This window comes from Fukomys damarensis, unplaced genomic scaffold (assembly GCF_012274545.1).
Source record: "Fukomys damarensis isolate Sample0158 unplaced genomic scaffold, DMR_v1.0_HiC HiC_scaffold_5, whole genome shotgun sequence".
Lineage (NCBI taxonomy): Eukaryota > Metazoa > Chordata > Mammalia > Rodentia > Bathyergidae > Fukomys > Fukomys damarensis.
In genome coordinates, this window is record NW_022900917.1 from 65,507,812 (window position 1) to 65,519,093 (window position 11,282).

Here is an 11,282-nt window from a genome sequence, read left to right on the forward strand (position 1 = left end):
ATGTCTATAATTTTGTTCAGATGACTGCAGAACCTGGAAAAGCTGTTGCTGCTATCGATGCATTACATACTGCTATTATTAGTCTTTCTATATAAATATAAATATATATACATATATATGTGTGTGTATATATAAATATATATATACGTAAACTGAATTTTGGGAAACTTTAACGGTGCTGCCAACTTCGCAAAAAGTCATCCCAATTTACTGTGTTGAGTTGGTATTGTACAGAAATGGACAGCCATATTGGTCTAGAAATGTTAATTTTTTTTTCCCATGTGTACAGGGGTAACACATCATACTAAATATGTAAGGTCACATCTACGTGGGTTTGATTACAGAAACTAATAAAGTATTCTCTAAATAATGAAAAAAAGAATAAGATAAGACTATTAGAGCAAGAAGCAATTTAAATATGTTCAGAGACCATTTTCATCTCCAGAATTAAGGATTATTTTAATGTTACATCATTGCCTTTTCTCTTTTGCTTTCCTTTTTAGTTTTATTTTAGGATTCCCTATTTTTAATGTTCATACAGAGATTTCTTTAACTGAAATACCAAATAGTTTCTTTGGTGTGAAAAACTATAGTAGTACACAGGATCCTAATGAGATAATTAATAATGTGATATAGGAAGTAAAAGGCTAAAGGTGTAGGGAAAGTGGGAAGGGTGCGGGAAAGGTAATAAGGAAGAGGAAAAAAATATGAGAAACTGAAAAAATGGAAATAAAGTGTTTGTAATTGGGGAGGGGAGGAGGGGGTGAAGGGAGGGCAGGGACAAGGGAAAAAATGAGAATCAAGACCAATTATGTAAAGGTACAGAATCCCAATGATGAATGTAACTGTATTGTTACATTGTACCAATAAACTCAATAAAAAGAAAAAAAAGGAATGGATTGGAGAAATAATTTTTAATTATATAAAGGAATAAATGAATGATCTGTCATTTTCCGTTCTAACCTTTGTACTTAGGCCACTCTAAAATATCAAATGAAGACCCTCCTTGTTTCTAAACCTAACAGCTACTGCTAGTTCACACCCTTTCTGAACTCTGTCTAGTAACCAACTTTTTAAAAAAACATAGAGAAAACATCTTTAAAAATTTTAGCTGGCTTCTATTAAAGAAGGTTTAAATGCTTGTTATGAGTGAGCTATGCCAGTAGACATGCAAGGGTATCTCTCCACAATGCCAGAATTTACTGAATAACAATAAATTCATGAACTGTATCAATCTTGTCACCCCTATCAGGCTGAGCACTCAAGAGTCACTCATAGCCACTGAGCCAGACAATCACAGGTTCTTTTACTCCAATCAATTATTAACATCTATTACATTTTACACAATAATACACAGGCTACAGAATAGCTAAGAAAGGGTTAACAATGGCTGCATGACTCTAAGAGGAAGAACTGGAAGCCAAGGCAGAATATACAGAGATGTTTAAAGTTACTACAAGTGGCTCAATAAGATTAGAAACCAGGCAGCTGTCTGTGGCACACACCTGCAATCCCAGCATTCAGGAGGCTGAGGTAAAGGAGGATCGCCATTAGTTCCAGGCCAACCTCAGCAACATACCAAGTTCAAGGCCAGCCTGAACTACATATCAAAACTCTGTCTCAAACAAAAATAAAATAAAAACAAAGATTAGAAACCAGACAAACGGTCAGGAAGATGGCAAAGCAGTATGTCTGGAATCCAGACACTGGAAAATAACAACTCAGGGAAGAAAAGGAGTGCAGTGGATCCCTGGGACCCAGGAAGGATCTGAAGGGAAATTTGAAGCCAGCAGAAAAGCGGAAATCTGCACTATCTTCCCTGTTTCCAGAGTGTGACTTCAGAGACACAGTAAGGGTGGGAGATTCTAAAGTCTTCCAGGGAGAAACACACCACTGGAACAGAGCAGTGGATTTTGTATGCTACAAAAGCAGGTGAGTGACTCCAGTCCAAGCAATTACAGGTCCCTTAGAGAAGGTACCTAATCAGACACCATATTAGGGACAGGACAACTGAATCCAGGACTCTGAGCCGCTGTAGGGTAGCTTCATCTAAGGGCTGCCAGTGTTGAAATCCCACAGTGAGTGGGTGAGGGACTACTGTGGGACAGGTATAAAACTAGGGAGCTGTGGTCAGGCCAAAAACAGACACCGTGGGTGGTGTAGGCAGAATGACCAGCAGCCAGGATCAAGTGGAATTATCTAGCACCCTCCCCTAATCCTACTACAGGTTTCTTGGGATTATCCAGCACAGATCTGGACTATGACTACCTCCTTTGTCTACTAACAACAGCGGCTTCTTGCCCTGTATTGGACACTACCAAAAAACTATAATACTGAAAAGAAAACCACAGGCCTGAAATCACAGAAAATTTCCTTTTTTTTTTTTTCCCTTTGCTTTTGTTTTTCCATTGTGTTGTTGTTCATTTAGTTTTTGTCTGCTTTGGTTTTCTGTGTGAATACTGTTTTTTGCTTTGTTTTGTTTTTGTTGTACTAGGAATTGAAACCAGGAGTGCTTTGCCACTGAACTGCATCCCCTGTCCTTTTGTTGTTGTTATTGTTGTTGTTGTTGTTTTCTTTTGTACCAGGGCTCAAACTCAGGCCCTTACATATGCAAAGCAGGCAGCAGAACCACTGAGCTAAATCCCCTAAATACTGTTTTTAATTGTTTTGTTTTGTTCCTGTTTTTGTTTTATTCTTCATTTCCCTCCTGTCTTCTTCGCCAGTTTCCCAAGGCTTGGATATTCTTCCTGTGCCCTTCAGCCTTGTTTCTAATCTCTTTCTCTTCTTTTATTTCATTCTTTTTTCCTCTGGACTCATTTAAATTTTCTCCTCTCCACTCTATTAAGTGGATATTTACTGTTACAACTTCATGGTTTGTGTTAGGTCTTGTTATATAACTATAAATCTTGTTCTATGGTTAAAGGTGGCAAATTAATTATCACAGTTTGTCATTTCCTAGTCTAGGCTTGATATTAATGTTATTCCTGATTGTACTACTTTACCCAAGGTGACAGAGTTGTTTTGATCAATTGATCTTCCTTGTATGCCAATACCTAGATTGCCTTTGGGTCATAAACAAATTATTGTCGACTACCAAAGAACTGGATGCTAGGCCAAAAAAGTAGCAACCATTCATTCCTAATAAATTGAAAAGGCAGGATCGTGGAGCAGACTCAAAAGCCAGCTACACCTAGAAGACATTGCTGGAAAGTAGTCACTTCTTTACGAAGTCTCCATACTAGTAATAAAGCTATCTACCATAAGCAATTTATAAGCATCAACACAGAAAATAAACAAACAAAAACAATACAAAATTAGAAAACATGGGCACAAGATGCAACCCATAATCTCCAACTCACTCAAGGCAAATCAAGGGAGCATTAAGGCTAGAGAAATCAAAAATCTCCTAACTGAACTTTATGAAATGGTAGCTGCAAAATAAATAGAACAAATCAGTAAGTCTCTTGACAAAAATAAAACAGGTAATTAAAGACATGAAAACCATACTGAAGGAAATGATTAGTGAATCGAGAGCAGACATACATAAAAAATAGAGAATCTTTTTAAAAAGTAGAAATCATGAATGTCCAACATAGAAAAGAACTGGATTCCATAAACAGACTCAAACAGAAACCCAGGAAATTAAAAATTCTACTGAAGGATACACAGCAGAATCAACCAATGTGAAAATAGAATATCAGATCTAGAAGACAGGGTGTGATTGGCAATCATCACATGAAAAAACTCTTAAAATCAGCAAGGGACCACAAAAAATGAATCCATCGACTGCTAAATGATGGAAAGAAGACTAATATAGGATTAATTGGAATCAATGAAAAATCAGAAGGTAGCACAAAGAGAATAAAAAACACTGTTCACAGAAGTAATAGCAGAAAAAGCTCCAAGGGTGGGGAATAAAAAAAACCTTACAATATAGGTAAGCGAGACATATAGAACTCCAAATAGTCATGATCAGAAAAAACACATATAACATGTAACAGTCAAGATTTCAGAAATTCATCAACAGAACAGAATATTAAAAGCTATTAGAGAAAAGAAACAAATCACCTATAAAGTAAAACCCATCCGAATCACAGCAGACTTCTCAATATAAACCATTAAGCCAAGGAGAGCTTGGAGTGAAGTACTTAAAGCCCTAAAAGAAAATCTTCAACCCAGACTGATGTACTCTGCAAAATCATCTTTCAAAACTGATGGAGAAATAAGACCCTTGCCGTGATAAAGAACATCTGAAGAAATTCATGACCAACAAAACCAGCACTCCAAGTTCTAAAGGATTGTCTAGAAAAAGACAACTATTCCAAGAATCTCAATAGAATGAATCTACCAGGCAAAACAAGGAATTAAACAGGAAAAAAAAAGGGAATCAACAACAGGAATTGGTCAATATGTAATCAGTGACAATGTGATTTTATCATTGTAATAATATCAATTCACCAATCAAAAGAAACAGATTGGTAAAATGGATCAAAAAACATGATCCAACAATGTACACACATTTAACTCAAAAAGAAATTCATAGAACAAAAGTTAAAGGATGGAAAACAATAGCCTATGTGACAGGAACCCAGAAAACAGTAGGAGTAGTCATTCTTTTTGCAGACAAAGTGGATTTCAAGCCAACACAGATCAGAAGAGACAAATAAGGTCAGTGTATATACTAATATAAATACGTAACACCCATGCTAGTGCACCCAATTATATAAAACAAATGCTCATGGATATGAAAAATCAGATAAGAACTAATACAATTGTAATGCAGTACTTCAATACTCTACTATCACAAATAGACATGTCAACTAGACAGAAAATCAACAAAGAAACATGAGAGTTGAACTTTAAACAACTGGACTTAGTAGATATCTAAGAGTGCTCCACTTCACAACAACAGAATATACATTCTTCTCACCAGCACATGAGACTTTCTCCAAAATAGACCACATGCTAGCTCATAGAAGGTGTTTTAGTAAATGCAAAGGAACTGAAATTATCCCATGCTTATTATCAGATCATAGTGCAATGAAATTGGAAATCACTGGCAAAAGAAACTACATAAGCTACATAAACACAAGGAAATTAAATAACACCCTCATGAACGACCAATGGATCACATCTGAAATTTAAAAAGAAAATGGATGATTTTGACAATTGAACAATAATGCCAATATGACATACCAGAAGTTATGGGAAGCAATCAAAGTGGTTGTACAAGGGAAATTTATAGTAGTGAATTACCACATCAGAAAAACAGAATGAACACAAATAAATAACCTAATGTTGAACCTCAAGGTTCTAGAAAGAGAAGAGCAAGTTAAACCCAAAGTATATACAAGGAAGGAAATTATAAAGATCAAAGCAAAAACTAATGCAATGGAGCCTAACAAAATACAAAGAATCAGAAATGTTTCTTTGAAAGACTGAATAAAATACACAAACTTCAGCTAACCTTACTCCCCACAAAAAAAGAAAAGACCCAAATGAATGAAATTAGGAATGAACAGGGCAAAATCACAACAGATCCTGCAGAAATTCAGAAGATCACCAATACCTATTTCGAGAACCTATACTCTGATAAGATGGAAAACTAGAAGAAGAAATAGACAGACTCCTGGATACATATAAATTTCTAAAGCTGAACCAAGAAGATGCATATTGAGGCCATACTCTTAAGAGAAATAAATAGGACACACATGTGTAAATACCGAATAGTTTCTCTGGTGTGAAAAATTAAAGGTGTAAGTAAGATCCAAATTGTAAAATAGATAATGTGAAATAGGAAGAAAAAGGCTAATGGTGTAGGGGAAATGGGAAGCATAGGGGAAAGGAAGGGAAAAGAAAAAATATGAGAAAAGGAAAAAATGGAAATAAAGTCTTTGTAAATAGGGGAGAGTGAAGGGATGAAGGGTGTGCATAGGTATGGGGAAAAAATGAGAACCAAGATCTGTCATGCAAAAGTACAAAATCCTACTGATGAATGTAACTGTACTGTGTACCTAAAAAGTACCAATAAACTCAATGGAAAAAGAAAAAAGAATAGCAAAAGCAATTCTACCCAACAAAGGCAAGGCAGGGGACATCACAATTCCCAACATGAAGTTATACTGCAAAGCTACCATGATAAAAACAGCATGGTACTGGCAAAAAACCTTCCCAAGGATCAATGGAACAGAACATACGATCCAGAAACAACTCTAAGCATAATCAGATGCTTCATCTTTCTTAATGGGGCTGCACATCTTCACTAGAAGAAAGACAGCCTCTTTCATGAATGGTGCTGGGAAAACTGGCTTTCCCCATGCCAAAATTGAACCTAGACCCAAATCTCTCACCATGCCCTAAATTATAATCAAATTGGATCAAAGATCTAAACATAAAACAGAAATACTTAATCTGCTGGAATAGGTAAAACTCTAGATGAAACAGGTTTAGTGAAAGACTTTCTAACTTGCATTACCATCCACATACTGGCAACTCCAACTTTTCACTTCTTGCTGAAATCTACACTTGTATATATTGCTGCTTAGTATCTCAATGTGCATATCTTATACATCTCACACTATTAATATATACAAAACTAAGCTCTTGCTCTCCTTCTTTAAACTTGCTTCACCCATCCTATCTCAATTGACATGCATCCATCCTGTTGTTAAAAGTTTTTTTGTAACTTATCCTCCAGGATTTTAACTAATTTTACTGACTTTTCCTCATTACATAATTCCAAATAACTCATTTAAAATGTTCTACTTTATGATGAAATTATTACAATTTCATTTTTAAATCCTAGCAAGCCTAAAAGCAAGATATAAAGAAAACAGCCATTTGAATTAAAGAACAAAAACTTTCTGCTTGCATTATAAACTACTCACAGGCATAAGGCTTCCCTAGTGAGAAATGTGAAAACTTATTACTCATAGTGAATTTCTATTAAGAGGCTTGCATGTTAAAGCTAATAATGAGCATTATTTTGTAGTCACTGAGCTGATAAACTCTCCTTTATAGTGAGCACATCAAGCCTGTAACTCATGCACTGTTAATAATGAGAAGAGACTCTGGAAACAGAAGTGTACTATTCAAGTAAGTATAAGAAGAATATACTATTTGCTCATTTCAGTTTGTTCCCGTTGGCCTGAAAATTTTCATTAAAAAAAAAAAAGTAGAAATAGCATTATCTAGATCTTGTTCCCACTGTTCACTGTTGTACACCAAAAAAAAAAAAATGCTAATTTTCTCTCATTAATTTACTAAAGAATAGTGATAGAGAGTTAGAAGACAAGTCAGGAACAAAATTTCATGTCTCTGCTTTTGTTTAGTAGCTTCATTCTTCTTTAAAGGAACCCAATTTGACTTACACACCTCAAACCATTTGTGACTGAACATGTGGCAAACCTATGGCACAGGCACAGAGGAGGCTGTTTGTTACCTTTGAAAGCTCTGAAAGGTTCACCAAATTGTCTAGATTTTAATTCTTTCAATTTTCAGATTTCAGCCTTCAATACCCTTGGGTCAAGGGTAGAAATCCTTTCACAATTTTAATTCCTCGTGCAATTTATGGGTTTACTGTACTCTCAGCACATATAAGATGGAAATAAAGAAGGGGGAAATAAATGGAGATTCTCACTTTTTCAGTATTTTTACTCAGCATGATGAGCAACATTAGCACTTTAACACTTTAGAAAGACAGAAAACCTATCTTCTTGCCAAACTTGAAACAAGCAAATGATACACCAAAAAAGAGGAGATATAGCCTAGACAAATGAGGTATGTACTGTTGTCATTTTACAAATTTACTAAACAAGATAATTAACTTTGGGATTCCTGATTTTTATATTTTTCTACTGTATATTGTCTCTATCTCCATTTCTTTTACTTCCTCATTTTTCTTTTCTTATACCTTCCAACCACCAATACTATTAGCAAGAATTCCTGAGAAATGCTACTCTGACTCATTATTTCTAGCCTAGGACTAGTATATTAGCACTCTGCAAACCCTAACAGAGAGCAGTTGTACTAAAAAAGTTCGTTGATAAAAATGATATAAGGACAAAAATCAGTAGAATGAAGTAATTCTTGCAATAAATTTGTATTTCATTCATCATAATAGCATTTACCTACATTTGTAAAAACAGGAGCACATACAGATTTCAAAGATATTACTGAACTGGTTGATAGTGCTTGGTATTCATACGAATTGAAAACCAAAAATCTGCATGGCCAACTTAACTATCTTTTGCCAAAAAACTAAGAATCAAAGTTTAGGTCTCAAAGTCTAGTATATAACACAATCACATAAAACTTTTTAAAACTTCCTATGCCAATGCCTTAAACAGTAACCAAATGTGGCCTGTAATTCAGCATTTGTCCAATAGATGTCCTCAAGCTCCCATCAATCAAAAGAAAGGGGCTACATGACAGGAAAAACAAATGCTCCAACCAAATTTTATCCCCCCGGCCAGAATTGCAGGGTGGGGAAGAAGAGTTATTTACTTGCTATATAAAGAATCACGTTCATTAAAAAATTGTAATATCAAAAATATTACCAGATACAAGTGCTATTTTAATGTTACAATATTTAATCAAATCTAAAATGCCACTAGTTGTAAAACACAACATCGTTTTATGTGATAAAATGAAATGGGAAAAAAAATCTCCAAATAAATTCCAACAGAAAGGTTTATCATTTTAGTGTTTTCCAAATGATGGTATTATCCCAAGTATTCATTAAATACTTAGATCTGTTTCTTATCGGGTTATATATTTCTGTGCCTATACCACACATTTTAATGTCAAGGGATTTTTTTCTCTTTTCTCTCCTTTCACCCACCCCTCCATTCTTTCCTTAGATGAGAGCTCACTATTTTTCACAGCTGACCTTGAACTCATTATCCTCCTGCTTCAGTCTCTTGACTAGCTGGAATTATAGGGATGCCCAATACACCTGCTCCAAAGGATTTTAAATGCATGTATCATGATTTGATCAGGTAATTCTTGCATATAAAATGCAAAATCACTTGAGCATGCTTTAAGAGTATTTTCATTAAATTTACAGACTGAGGGAAACACATTATTTATAGCAGTTTGTACATATACAATAATGAAAAATTAGGTCCATTTTTTCCATTACTATTATTGCTTTTCCCTTACCTACTTGCATTACCTCCACTTCCAAAATAATTTAAATGACCTTTTCCTAACTTCAGTGGGCATATCTACTTATCCTTAGGTAGCATAATGTTATTAATTTGAAATATGCATTTAAAATATGAATTTACTATACTGTTATTTATTTAAACCAAGCTATAGGGCCAGGGACTTAGCTCAGTGATTCCACTGCCTGCCTTGCAAGCGCAAGGTCCCAAGTTTGATCTCCAGTACCCAAAAAATATCTATATATAAACCAAGCTATAAAAATATCATTCAACTCTTATTTTGTTATGATTTTCTTTGGTCTGATTGTTAAAATGTGTAACATTTTAACAAATGTCCTTGAGACAGCTATCAAATACTATGAGGTTCTCTTCCTTTTCACCTAAAACAAATCATAATTGTGTATAATACATTGAGCAATCCTGGCACTCCTAAAATGAACAGCTTCTAGTGATATAGTAATATCATAGTCATGATATTATTTAATACTTTATAATTTCTACATCTAAACTCATGGTAAAACTTGTTTGGAGGGGTGTTTTTTGAGATTGGGTGTCTCCTATGTTGTCCAGGTTGGCCTCTAACTCCTGGACTCAAGTAATCTTCCACCTCAGCTTCCCAAGTAGATGCAACTACAGTTACATGTCCTCTCACCCAGCTTGGACATTTGTATTTTAACCTTCATCAGCATTTGTTACTCAGTGCTTATACTTATGGGGGGCAGGGAGTACAGGAAGACTGTCTTTCTTTCTGTAAGCTCCAGATTTAAATACCTTTAACTACATTTTTTAACTTATTCAACTTATACTTAATAACAAATACCGTACATTTGTTAGGCACTGGCAATGTACAGTTATGTACCACTAAAGTTCTACCTTGAAATGAGTAACTAGGTTTGAAAGCTAGTGTCCCTATGAATGGGCCTCTGAAAGCTCTCTTGCCCTTTCCCACCATATGAGGACATTGTAAGAAGGATGGTTCTCTATGAACCAGGGAGCAGGTCTTCGCCAAACATTGGTGTCTTGATCTTAGAACTCTCCATCCTCCAGGACCAAGAGAAACAAATACTTGTTGTATAAACTACCTCATCCACAGTATTTTGGTTACAGCAGCCCTAACATAAAATACACACCATCAGCACAAAATATTAATGAACAATGAATAAACAGACATATAGGTATACTGTACTACAATCAGAACTACCTACAAACACAAAACTACACAAGGAAAACTTTACAGAAGAACTGAAATATAAGATGGTGCTACATTACTAACAGCAATATGGAATTGTATACTGGTATAACTGGTAAGGCTTTTACTTATTCCCACATTGTATGTATAAGTAAGATTCAGTATTTGTAGAAATTCTTGTTTATAAAAATCAGTCTGAAAGCTAAATGTGATAATGCAAACCAGTAATCCCAGCACTTGGGAGGCTGAGGAAGGAAGACAGACTGCTATGAGTTCGAGGTTAACCTGAACTACATCATAATGAGTTCAAGGCCAGCCTGAACTACATAGAGAGATCCTATCACAAAACAAACCAAAAAAGAAACAACATATAGGGCTGGAGATTTTAGCTCAGTGGTTCTGCTACCTGCCTCATAAGTGCAAGGACCAGAGTTCGATCCCCGGTACAAAAAAAAAAAATTTTTTTTATAATGGTATATATATCTCAGTCTGAGAATTTTTTCCCCACTTTTTCAAATTCACCATACTTCTGATTGTTTTCTGCCAAAATCACACTGTGAATTTTAACAATCCTTAGTTATTCAGCATTTAACTCCAAAATGCTTTTTAAAAAATAAAAGGCCAGGCTGGGCATGGTGGCACACACCTGTAATCCCAGCACTTGGGGGAGGCTGAGGCAGGAAGATTGCTGTGAGTTCAAGATCAACCTAGGCTACACAGTGAGTTCCAGGTCAGTCTCAACTACATAGTGAGACCCTGTCTCAAAAAAACGAAAGAAAGAAAGAAAGAATAAAGAATAAAAGGCCAGCCATGGTAGTGCATTCCTGTAATCCTAGCACTCAGGAAGCTGAGGCAGGAGGATGGCTGCGAGTTTGAGGCCAGCCTGGGCTATATAGTGAGTTCAAGGCCAATCTAAACTATATAGT

The 11,282-nt window shown here is 35.4% G+C and overlaps 1 protein-coding gene across 10 annotated transcripts in view; it reads right to left on the minus strand.

The window, feature by feature from the left end:
- Positions 1-11,282, minus strand: part of Erc1 (ELKS/RAB6-interacting/CAST family member 1) — a 445,074-nt gene that overhangs the window by 330,362 nt on the left and 103,430 nt on the right. The gene's annotated exons all lie outside the window — the stretch shown is intronic.